Here is a 12,105-nt window from a genome sequence, read left to right on the forward strand (position 1 = left end):
CTGTTTGCTGAAAGGGTATCCCTGAAGAGCAAAGGGTGGAATCCCAGGTGGCTCCCTGCCCTCTTCCTCTGGAGCCCACCAGGTGCATTTATTACCGGGTTCCTAGAAGCCTGAAGTCTTCCTTCCCAGTGACTCATGGACCCAACCCAGGACTGACCCAGGCATTCTTACAGTATTAGCCTCAATGACCTGAGCTCTGTAGAAGGTGGGACCCCATCCCCATTTCCAATGTGTGGGCCACCCACCCACCCTTCAGTTTTCATCCATATCCTAGGTCATAAGCAGCATCTAAAGCAGGGATTCTTAATCTGGAATCCAGGAATTTGTCTTTAAAATTTTTTTTGATAGCTATTCAATATGATTTATTTCCTTTGTAGTCCTATGGTTTTTGATGCACTTAAAAATGTTATTTTGTTCATGGAACTCTAAGTCTAAAGAAAGGCTCCAGCCCCAGCTCTTTCTCCCTTTTAATCCATATCCAATGCAAAAGTTACAAAAGTAACAACAATATTTTGATAGCTATTCAACGTGATGTATTTCCTTTGTAATCCTATGGTTTTACAAAACTTGATACATTTAAAAATGTTATTTGTTCATAGAACTCTAGATCGAAAGAAAGGCTCCATCCTCCGCTCTTTCTCTTTTTTAATCCATATGCAATGCAAAAGTTAAAAACAATAACAAAAACCCCACTAAGCATGAGCATCCTGGGACTAAAAGCATCCATTCCCTTCTCTTATTTTCATTCCCCATAAGAAAGAAGGAAATAAGCATTTATTGTCTACCGTGTCGTGTGTCAGACACTGGACCTTAGTTTTAGACTCTACAAGTACTATTATGTCATTTATCTCCTCCATCATCCCTGGAGATATGGTGCTGTTATTATCCCCATTTAACAGGTGGGGAAATTCAGGCAGAATTTATGTGACTTGGCCAGGGTTACACAGCTAGGAAGGCTCAGAGACTAAATTTGAACTCGGGTCTTCCTGACTCCAGGGTTAGTGCTCTATCCACAAAGTCACCTCTCTGCTTCTGGATGGGAACTACTGAATGTTAAGGAACGAAGATAAGAATTATACAGTGGAAAGACTTAGTACAAAGCCATAAGGAGACCCAAGGTTTTAGAGGTCTTATCTCAACTCTGTCTCTAGCCAGTTGTATTACCTTAAGCTAGTAACTTTCCCTCCAAGTCCTCAACAGCAAATTGGGGGGTGAGTGTCAAATTAAATGATCTCTAAGATCCCTTCTGGCCCTTATATTCTGTAAATGTACAAAACACTTCATTGCCTAAATGTATCCCCTAAATACACCCCTCACCTTCACTCCCACCCCCGGCCCTTTGGCTTTCCTGGATTTGAGTCAACCTATTCTAGATTTGTTTCTTTACTTGAACCAGTCTTCAGAGTGGCTGGGGGTTTGGGGGAGTGGAAGAGGACAATCAGTGCCCATTTCTAGAACAAGGAGGAACTCTCAGTGCCCACATCTGAAAGGGAGGAGTGCTGGTGAATGCCGAGGTTCCAAGGCACGGACAGCCTGTGCTGATATCAGGGCAGAACAGCAGGGTCACTGCCAACATTTATAGGACAGTCTGTAGTATTGTCTGGGGGAGAAGCTTGGTAGTCCAGGAGTAAATGAGGTAAATGAATGGTGGAGTGCAGGGGAAGATGGGATGTGGAGGTGGGATGGTCAGGGGAAAGCCTGGGGGAGAGGGGATGCTTGGGGTAGGAGGCCCTGGTAGGTTAAGCGTACAAGGCCATGTTTAGACTTAGAGGTGAGGAGAGATTTCTTTGATCTCTAGGTTTCTTGAACTTGAGGCTGACAATAGAAGAGAGGAGGGAAGAAGCCTTATGAAAGAGCTCTCTTGTTCCTCCCTTTTTGCTCATACTTCCTGGGTTCCAGGTCCTTTTAGTGTCAGCTGGGTGGATTATATCAATCAGGAGTTGGGAAACATTAGCCTCTCACCCAGAGGCCTCTCCATCTGTTACCTGGACTCTGGAAGAAAGGAAGGAATAATTGCCTCCAGGAGACTCCTGGGAATTCCATGCTCTCAATACTTTCTCTTCCCTTCTCAGCTTTTCTGAATTCAAAGGAGTTCCCCACCTACCCCCTGAACCCCACTTCTGTGGCCCCCGCCAGGCATTTTGTATTAGCGAGGGACCCGGAATCGATGAACAGTAAAGGTCTTTTTTTCCTCCCCCCCAACTTCTCCCCTACCCCAAGGTTTCCTGAAACTGTGCATGAGGAAGAAAGGGCAGGTGACCTCCCCAGGTCACTATGGCAGGTTGGGGGAATGGTCTAGCCCTGTGACTGAAAAACCAGAATCACCATTATCCCTCCCTTGGGTCACAGGCTTTGGGGAATAAGGTGGCCATGGATGGGAAAGAGGTCATTTTAGAGAGACAATTCAGATGCTGATAGGCTCCTTACACTGATAACAATAACAGTATTTTATAGCTATTTGATATGATTTTAAAATGTTATTTTGTTCATGGGATTTTAGGCTTAAAGAAAGGCTTCAGCCCCAGCTCTCTCCCTTTTAATCCATACCCAGTGCGAAAGCTAAAAACAACAACAATATTTTGATAGCTATTCATTATGTTAGCACAGGACAGAAGGGGCAGAGACCTGAGCTGGAGAGTCTTGCTTCATTAGCTACGGGATCCTGGGCAAATCACTTTTACCTATTGGGTCTCAATTTCTTCCTTTAAAAAATGACAGGTTCAGGCCTGGCTGATCTCTAAGAATGTGTCTTTGAAAGCAGGGACTGCTGCATTTCCATCCTACACAGTAGACACTTAAATGTTTTTTGGTTTGTTTGGTTTGGAGATTAGGTAACCCTGCCTCAGCAGGCTGGAAGGACAGTGGTCACTCACTAGCCTTACCTCATTGTGGATCAGAACAAAAGCTTTGATCCAGGCTTCCCATTCACTCCTCCTTAGGCAGCCTGTTCCCATGCCCCAGGGGTACCATTTTGGTACCAAATCTGCCTACAACAGCTGTACTATCCACTGTGCTACCATGCTACCTCAGTTTCCTCTTCTGTCAAATATGGCAAACCACTCCTGTAGGTATTTTTGCTAAGAAAACCCCAAAATGGAGTCACGAAGAATCAGACATGACTGAAAAATGACTGAGCAAGAATAATTTGTTTTTGTTTGTTTGTTTGTTTTTTATTTTATAATCATAAAAAATTTTTTGACAGTATATATGCATGAGTAATTTTTTTATAACATTATCCCTTGTATTCATTTTTTCCAAATTATTCCCTCCCTCCCTCTACTCCCTCCCCTAGATGACAGGCAATCCCATACATTTTACATGTGTTACAATATAACCTAGATACAATATATGTGTGTAAATACCATTTTCTTGTTGCACATTAAGTATTAGATTCCGAAGGTATAAGTAACCTGGGTAGATAGACAGTAGTGCTAACAATTTACATTCACTTCCCAGTGTTCCTTCTCTGGGTGTAGTTATTTCTGTCCATCATTGATCAACTAGAAGTGAGTTGGATCTTCTTTATGTTGAAGATTTCCACTTCCATCAGAATACATCTTCATACAACATTGAAGTGTATAGCGATCTTCTGGTTCTGCTCGTTTCACTCAGCATCAGTTGATGTAAGTCTCTCCAAGCCTCTCTGTATTCCTCCTGCTGGTCATTTCTTACAGAGCAATAATATTCCATAACCTTCATATACCATAATTTACCCACCCATTCTCCAATTGATGAACATCCATTCATCTTCCAGTTTCTAGCCACTATGAAAAGAGCTGCCACAAACATTTTGGCACATACAGGTCCCTTTCCCCTCTTTAGTATTTCTTTAGGATATAAGCCCAATAGCAGTAATGCTGAGTCAAAGGGTATGCACAGTTTGATAACTTTTGGGGCATAGTTCCACATTGCTCTCCAGAATGGTTGGATTCTTTCACAACTCCACCAACAAGAATAATTTGTACAAACTTCACTACAATGCTACGAGGTCAGCAGGGCAAGTTATTAATGTCTGTCTCCATTTTACAGATGAGACTTAGAAGAATAAAGTTTTTTTTTTTTTTTAAAAAAGGTATTTTATTCTTCCCAATACATGCAAAGATTGTTTTCAACATTCACCTTTGCAACACCTTGTGTTCCAAATTTTTCTTCCTCTGTCTTCCTTCCCTCCCCAAGACAGCAAACAATCTAATATAGGTTAAACTTGTGCAATTTGAAGTTACTTTTCTGAGGTCCCACACAGTGAGTTTTTAGGAAAGTCATCTCCAGTATCTTGTGCATTTTCCTGAACCACTTCCTGTGACCCAAAAGCAAGGTGTAAAAGCTGGAGCAATTATATTTGGAAATTTTCATCTTATTGCTTGAATTGTGTACAGAAAGTATGGCATAGTGGATAATAGGAGCCAACATTTATATTGAGCTGTAAAGTTGCAAAGTACTTTACATATATTAATTTTATCTTCACAACAACCTTGGGAAGTAGGTATTGCTATTGTTGTGTAACTAACTCTTTGTGAGCTCATTTGAGGTTTTCTTGGCAAAAATACTGGAGTGGTTTCTCCAGCTCATTTTATAGACGAGGAAGTAGAATTAAGTGTCCCACAGCTAGGAAGTTTCTGAGACTGGATTTGAACTCAGGTTCTTACCTCCAGACCCAGTGCTCTATCCTCACTGCTGTAGTTCTATAACCTTTTTTTTTTTTTTCCTCCTCAACAGTATTTTATTTTTCCACTTATATGTACAGATAGTTTTCAACATTCATTTTTAAAATAATAGCTCTTTATTTTAAAAATACTTGCAATGATAGTTTTCTTTATTCACCCTTACAAAGCCTTGTGTTCTAAATTTTTCTCCTTTCCAGCCTCCTCCCCTGGATAACTAGTAATCCAAAATATTTTATTTTATTTTATTTTTTTAATTTTTAAAATTAATTTTTAATTTTTTATTTTGTAATCCAAAATATTTTAAACATGTACAGTTCTTCTATGCATATTTCCACATTTATCATCCTGCACATGAAAAATCAGATCAAAAAGGAAAAAAAAGAAAGAAAACAAAAAAACAAGTAAACAACAACAAAAAAAGGTGAAAAGACTATGTTATGATCCACATTCAGTCCCCATAGTTTTCTTTCTCATCCCTTGATCGTTAGGTGACTGTTTAGTACTTACCTACTACGTGAGAGAACTCCCTTACCAGAACTTCCCCATACTAGTTAAAGCCCCAATTTTTCAGATATTGTGTAAATTCCTTTGTGGTGATTCCCTTTACCCTGCCTACAACTCCCTCCCTGCTACCACACCCTCACACACTCTGGGCCCAAGTCTGGGATTCAGCACCCAGAAGCAATGATCAGGTAGAAAATCCATTGTTTTTTCCTCTAGCAAAGAGTTTGTCATTGTGTTTTTGTCTGGCACAATAACTGGGCACTCTGCCATAAGATACAAGAGGACTATAGATTCAGAGCTGAAAGAGACCTCAAAGACAATTTCATTCAACCCTCTTATTTTATATGGCAGCCCAACAGTTATCATTTATTAAACACCTACTGTGTGCCAGACCCAGTGCTAAGAGCTGAAAGTACAAAGATTCAGCCCTCCTATATGGCAACTAATCAGTTATCAATTAATAAATCTCTAATCAACTATTATTTATTAAACACCTACTGTGTGCCAGATACTATGCTAAGAGCTGAAAGTACAAAGATTCGGCCCTCTTATATGGCAACCAATCAGTTATCAATTAATAAATCTCTAATCAACTATTATTTATTAAACACCTACTGTGTGCCAGATACTATGCTAAGAGCTGAAAGTACAAAGATTCGGCCCTCTTATATGGCAACCAATCAGTTATCAATTAATAAATCTCTAATCAACTATTATTTATTAAACACCTACTGTGTGCCAGATACTGTGCTAAGAAGTGGAGGTACAAAAACAATCTCAAGGAGCCCCGGTCTTATAGGGAGACAACATGCAAACAACTATGTACAAATAAGATAGGAACAGGATAGATTTGAGTTCATCTCAGAGAAAAGGCACTAAAATTAAGGAGTCAGAGTTGAGGAAAGAGAGCATTCTAAGCACAAGGGACAGCCAGAGAAAATGGGCTGCCTTGTCTGATCCTGGAGATAATAAAAAAACACCAGCATTTTTGAGGAAGAAGGTGAAATGGTCAGATCTGTGCTTTAGGAAACCGAGTCTCAGACAAGTCAAGTCACTCATTTAGACTCAAATATGTAATTAAAGATCAGAGCTGAGGGTTTGAACTAGGTCACCTATCTCCGAATACCGTGTTCTTCTTAATGCACCATTCATAGGATGGCAGAATAATATTTTAGGGCTGGAAGGGACCTTTGCAACCCATTTTGCAGATAAGAAAACTGAGGCCCAGGGAGGTAAGTGATTAGCCTAGAATCACACAAGCAGTGGCAGGTCCTATTTGAACCTAGGTCCTCTGACTTAAAATTTGGCATTCTTGCCTTTAAATCATGTTGCCTCTAAAAATAAGTTGGGGGTCAGAAGGGGGGCAGCTAGGTGGCACAGCAGATAGAGTTCTAGTCTTGAAGTTAGGAGGCCCTGAGTTCAAATCTGGCCTCAGATACACTCTAGCTGTGCGACGTTGGGTAAGTCATTTAACCCTGACTGCCTCCAAAAAATAAATAAGTTAAATAATGGGGATCATGCACCATAAACCTCAGATTATAAATGTTAAAGTCAGGATTTGAACTTGGGACTTCTGACTCAGGACCCTTAAGCACTAGCTGGGGAAGCAGAATGCACTTATGTAAAATGTAGGACTGTGCTGACTAACCCTTCTGCAGGTCTCTTTCCTGTTCTGGTCACTCCCCACCTCTGGCATATGACCAGAATGGGCCCCTTGACTGGCTTAGGGGAAAATATTTTGCTTTTGACTCTATAAATTCCATAGGATTTTCTTGTCCAGCCTCACCCTATGTCATTGTGATTGGGAACTTCTTGAATATGAACTTGAACTTTGGAGGGAGGGTTAGGTAGGAGTGGGAAGAAGAAAAGGGACATCCACCCAATGGCTTGTTTGGGGGACCTAGGACCTCTGTCTCCTTCAGTAGCCTGCCAATCCTTAACTCCATCTCAGTGTACACCTAATTCATTTTTTGGCTTGGGGTGAGGAGTAAGGGAGAGGGAGAGGGAATAGAGGGAATGGTACCTATGGGGATGTTCACTGGGGCTTGGCGCTCTTCCTCCAAGAAAATGAAGATGCTGGTGATGGGAAGAGTGAGCTCTGGGAAATGTGCAGGAAGAGGAGGGAGGGATCTGACCACTTGGCCTGAAAAATAAAGGGATCTGGAGTTTAGCAGGATTTGTTGAAATCCTTAAAGTGTGGAGGGAGGGAGGGAGAGTGGGCTGAACATACAGATCAAGCTGCTGGTCAGAGCCCCTTCCCTCTCTCCCAGCAAAGATGTGCCTTCTCTTCAAATTCAGGTTTTGACTCTTCCACTTGACCTCCATCTACCTCAGTTTCCTCAAATGTAAAATGGAAGTGATGAAAATGGCATCTATTCTCCCCCTCCCCTGGGTTGTGATTAATTAAGATAATAATTATAAAGCGCTTAGCACAATGCCTGGTACATGGTAGCTATAAATACTACTTTTCTTTCTTTTCTTACTTCCTGCTGACCTTTGGGCTCTCCCTCCCTCCTTAGAGAAGGAGGTTGGGGAGCTACTCCTGAGTTATGTGGGGCTTCTGGCAGGGTCTCCCTCGTTGCCTCAGAGAGTTTCCCTGTGCCACCTGCATGGCACTTCTGTCTCTCTGATCTCCTGCTCCTTCTCATATCTGTGCCCTCTTATCCCTTCCTCTCCCTAGTGGTTCATTATTTCCTGCTGCTCTAGGATGTTTTGAGGTAGGTCCATTTTTTTTCCTCCTGTCTGAGTGACTGTTTTGGACATGAGGGTGCTTGTGTATTTGTTATATTTGTGTATTTGACAGAGAAAGGGGGAGACAGAAAGAGAGAGAGAGGAAGAGAGGGATGGAGAGAGAGGGAGGGAGGAAAAGAAGGAAAGAGGAGAGGAGAGGGGGGAGAGAGAGTGATAGAGGGGGAGAGGGAGGAATGGAGAGGGAGGGAGGGAGAAAGAGGAAAAGACCAAGTGAGACAAAGAAGGAGAAGGAGAGACTGAGAGACAGTGACAGAGATAGAGACAGAGAAACAGACAAAGAGCCTGAGAGAAGAGAAAGAGAGGGAGAGAAAACAAGAGAAGGGAGAGAGAAAGGAAGGGAGGGAGAGCACAAAAAGTGTGTGTGTGTGTGTGTGTGTGTGTGTGTGTGTGTGTGTGTGTGTGTGTGTGTGTGTGAGAGAGAGAGAGAGAGAGACAGAGAGAGAGACAGAGAGAGAAAGAGAGACACACACACAGAGAGACAGATGCAGAAGAACAGACACTAACTTCCCAGATGTCAAATGTCATCCTGTTTATAAAAGGATTGTCTCTCCTCTGCCCTGACCATAAGACAGCTAAGCCTATTTATTGTAGGGCTATTGGCCGGTGGAGCTGAGTCACAAGTGATGGGTGTACATAGGGCTTAAGCTCTAGGAACTTCACAATTGAACCCAGTCTGGTATCTGAAGTCAGGCTGCTGTGTGGGGACTGGGAACTGACTATTAGGGTGCTCAGATTCTCAACTGAAGGTGTTCTCCTCAGTTTAAAAAATCTATAGACCCTTCCACTGACTTCCCCACCCAGTTAGTATTGAGGACTAATGGTTCTTTCCCTGGCTATCTATAGCTAATATGCTCAGCCCGGTGGTCATTTGGGAGCTGAGCAGAGGGATGCTGGGAGATGGAAGGAGGGAAAAGGGAAATCCTTTTAACAGAGTGAAGTCTGCCTGGACTGGGCCAAGGAGTGCTTGGGGTGGGGTGGGCAGGCTGGTTTCCTGAACTTCAGGCTGAACCTGAGGGGGCCTCAGAATGGGCAGAGATGGAATCGATCAAGAGGGAAGGAAGGAGAAAGAAGAGAAGAAGAGATAAGAGATGCTCATTAGGGCCATAGTTCTTAACTTGGTATCCATGGCTTCTTTTTTTTAAAATTATTCATTTGTTGTATTAATATTTATGTATATAAATACATTATTTATTCTGAGAAGGGGCCACAGGCCTCATGAGACTACCAGAGTGATCCATGATACCGAAAAGTAAAATAATTTCTGCTAGTGGAACCTAGAAAAAGGGACTGTGTGTGTGTGTGCAAATAAGAAAATGCTTGTACATACGCTGAGTTTCTATGGGTGTTTGGAAATGAAGATAAATAAAAGGTTTCCTCTCAGGAAAAGATTTGAGAGTGAAATAATTACTCCACTATGTCATAATGGGAAAAGCACTGGCTTTAGAAACAGAAAATCTAGTTTTAAGTCTAGGCTCTATTGCTAAATGAGAGACTGTGGGCAAGAGACTTAACCTGCTTGCCTCAGTTTCCTCATTTGTAAAATGGAGACGATCATAGCACTTAGTTTCCAAGGTTGTTATGAAAATCAAATGAGATGATTGCTAAGTATTTAACACAGTGCCTGCAAATAGTAAACACTATATAAATGTAGCTATTATTATTATGTGCCAATTGGAGGCAATAACACCTAAGCTATGGGACTCACAGCATTTCTTATGGGCCACCATGGGGTATCCCACTTAAAGGAACTATTTTGAGTAGAGTCAAAATTAGACAGTGTTGCTGATGGAAAATGGAAAGTTCTCTGAAAAGGTTCAATCTGAGTCTTCTATAAAGGAAAGTTTAGGAGGAGTTGATTGCTCCAACCTCTAGCCCTTCAATCAGTGGAAAGAAATTTATGGAGTTGAGAAGGTTTTATTATAGTTCAGTTGTTTTAGTAGGGAGTCTGACCCTTCCTGAGCCTATCTGGAGTTTTATTGGCAGAGATACTGGAGTGGTTTGCCATTTTCTTCTCCAGTTCATTTTACGGATGAGGAAACTCAGGCAAGTAGGGTGCAGTGACTTGCCCAGAGTCATACAGTTAGTAAATATCTGAGGCTGGATTTGAATTCATTAAGATTAGTCTTCCTGATTCCAAATCCACTGTTCCATTCATTGCACAAAGATGTTTAGTCTCAAAATCTAAATCATTGACAGGATGATGAGATGGGGAAAGCATGATGTTGTGTGGATATTTAACCAAACAAAAGTATTCATGGAAAACAGAGAGTCAAGTCAAGAAGCTTTTATTAAGTGCCAGTGTGTGCTAAGCACTGTGCCAAGCATTGGAGATACAAAGAAAGGCAAAGGACATTCCCTGCCTTCAAGTAGTTCACAGTCTAAAGAAGGGAGACAATGCAAATAGTGATGTACCAATGAGCTATAGGCAGGATAAATTGGAGTAAATCCACAGAAGAAGACACTAGAATAAAGGAAGATTAGAAAACACTTCCTGTAGAAGGGGGAAGTTTTTTTTGTACTTACTTTATTTATTTTATATTTTATTTCCTGTTAGAAAATTGCCAGGGAAGCCAAGAGACAGAAAGAAAAAGGGAGACAATTCCCAGGCATGAAAGTGAAAATGCTTAGAATAAATATTGTGTGTGTGTATGGGGGTGGGGGGGCAGAGAGAGAGACATACGGGCAGAAAGAGACAGAAACAGAGACAAAGAAAGAGAAAAGCACAAAGATGAATACACACAGAAAGGCAGACAGAGAGAGAGAGGAGAAAGAAAGGAGAGGTAGAAGAAATAGAGTCAGAGAGAGAGGAAGGAAGGGAGAGTCAGAGAGAGACCAAGATAGAAAAAGTAAGGATAGACAGAAGAGGTAGAGTCAAAGAGAGGGGAAAGAAGGAAGGAAGGAGGAAGAAAAGAAAAGAAAGAAAAAATGAAAAAAGGGGAGGGAGAAAAGAGAAGAAGGAAGGAAAGGTGAAAAGATGGAAAGAAGGAAGTAATAATGGAAGGAAGGTGCAAAGAAAGATAGAATAGAAGGAACAAAGAAAAAGGAAGGTATGAAGGAAGAAAAGAAAGATAAAGAAAGAAAGAAAAGAGAAAGAAAATTAGAAGGAAAGTAAGAAGGACAAATGGAAGGAAAGAAAGCAGGAAAAAGAAATGGGAGAAAGAACAAAGAAAGGAGGGAGAAATGAGGGAGGGAGGGAAGAAGGGAAAGAGGGAGACACAGAGACAGATTTGGAAGAAAGAAGGGACCAATAGGAGAGAGAGAAAGAGTCAGAAGGAGAAAGCCCCACCCCACCCCCAGATCTAGATGACTCCTCATAAATCCAAAGTTTGAAGTGGTTGATTTATAATTTCTGAAGTTCTTGCACTTGAATAAGGCATAGAAGGCACAGAAGTTACCATGGTCTTAAAGTCCTCAAATCCCCATTAAGTTTCCTGATGCTGGAGGTAGGTGCAAAGCGCTAAGGATACAAATGTGAAAAGTGAAACAGCTTCTGCCCTCAAGCTGTTTATGATCTATTATCTCTATTGGGGTAGAGAAGATGGGCAGCCTATAAAGAGATAATGGTAATAAGTCCTATAGAATGGAAAGTGGGACAAAGGAGAGATTCAAACAATGTGCTTTAGGAAAATTTGAGGGGGAGCTTAAAGATTTTCAGACCCTTATTCGCTGTGACCCTGGACAAATCACTTCTCTCTCTGCCTCAGTTTCCTCATCTGTAACATGGGAATAATAACACCTATATCTCAGGATTGTTATGAGGATCAAATTACATGTCATTACATATATATATATATATATATATATATATATATATACACACACACACACACACATATATATATATTATATATAAATATTTTAAAGCTCTTATTTCAGTGCCTGGCACAGAGTGGGGATTCTATAAAAGGTTATTCCCTTCCCCTCACTGGGCATGATATGGGGGGAAGTGGGCAAATCAGGAAAGTCTTCCTTGAGCTGATTCTTAAAGGAAGAAAGATTTCCACTGGTAGGGACGAGAAGGGAGAGTGTTCATGAGGGGCAATCTGTAGATTAATGGGGATAATTGAGATGAGGATGAAGAGAGGCGGAGCCAAGATGGCGGAGAGGAAACACACTACTCAGTGAACGTCCTCACTCCCTCACAACCAATTAGATAAATTAAGTCTCAAAATTAGCTCAGGACTGA

General features: G+C 41.3%; 1 protein-coding gene across 1 annotated transcript in view; it reads left to right on the plus strand.

The window, feature by feature from the left end:
* The window catches only part of ARHGAP27 (Rho GTPase activating protein 27), a 67,292-nt gene that overhangs the window by 16,286 nt on the left and 38,901 nt on the right, over nt 1-12,105 (plus strand).

Source organism: Sminthopsis crassicaudata, chromosome 4, assembly GCF_048593235.1.
Source record: "Sminthopsis crassicaudata isolate SCR6 chromosome 4, ASM4859323v1, whole genome shotgun sequence".
Lineage (NCBI taxonomy): Eukaryota > Metazoa > Chordata > Mammalia > Dasyuromorphia > Dasyuridae > Sminthopsis > Sminthopsis crassicaudata.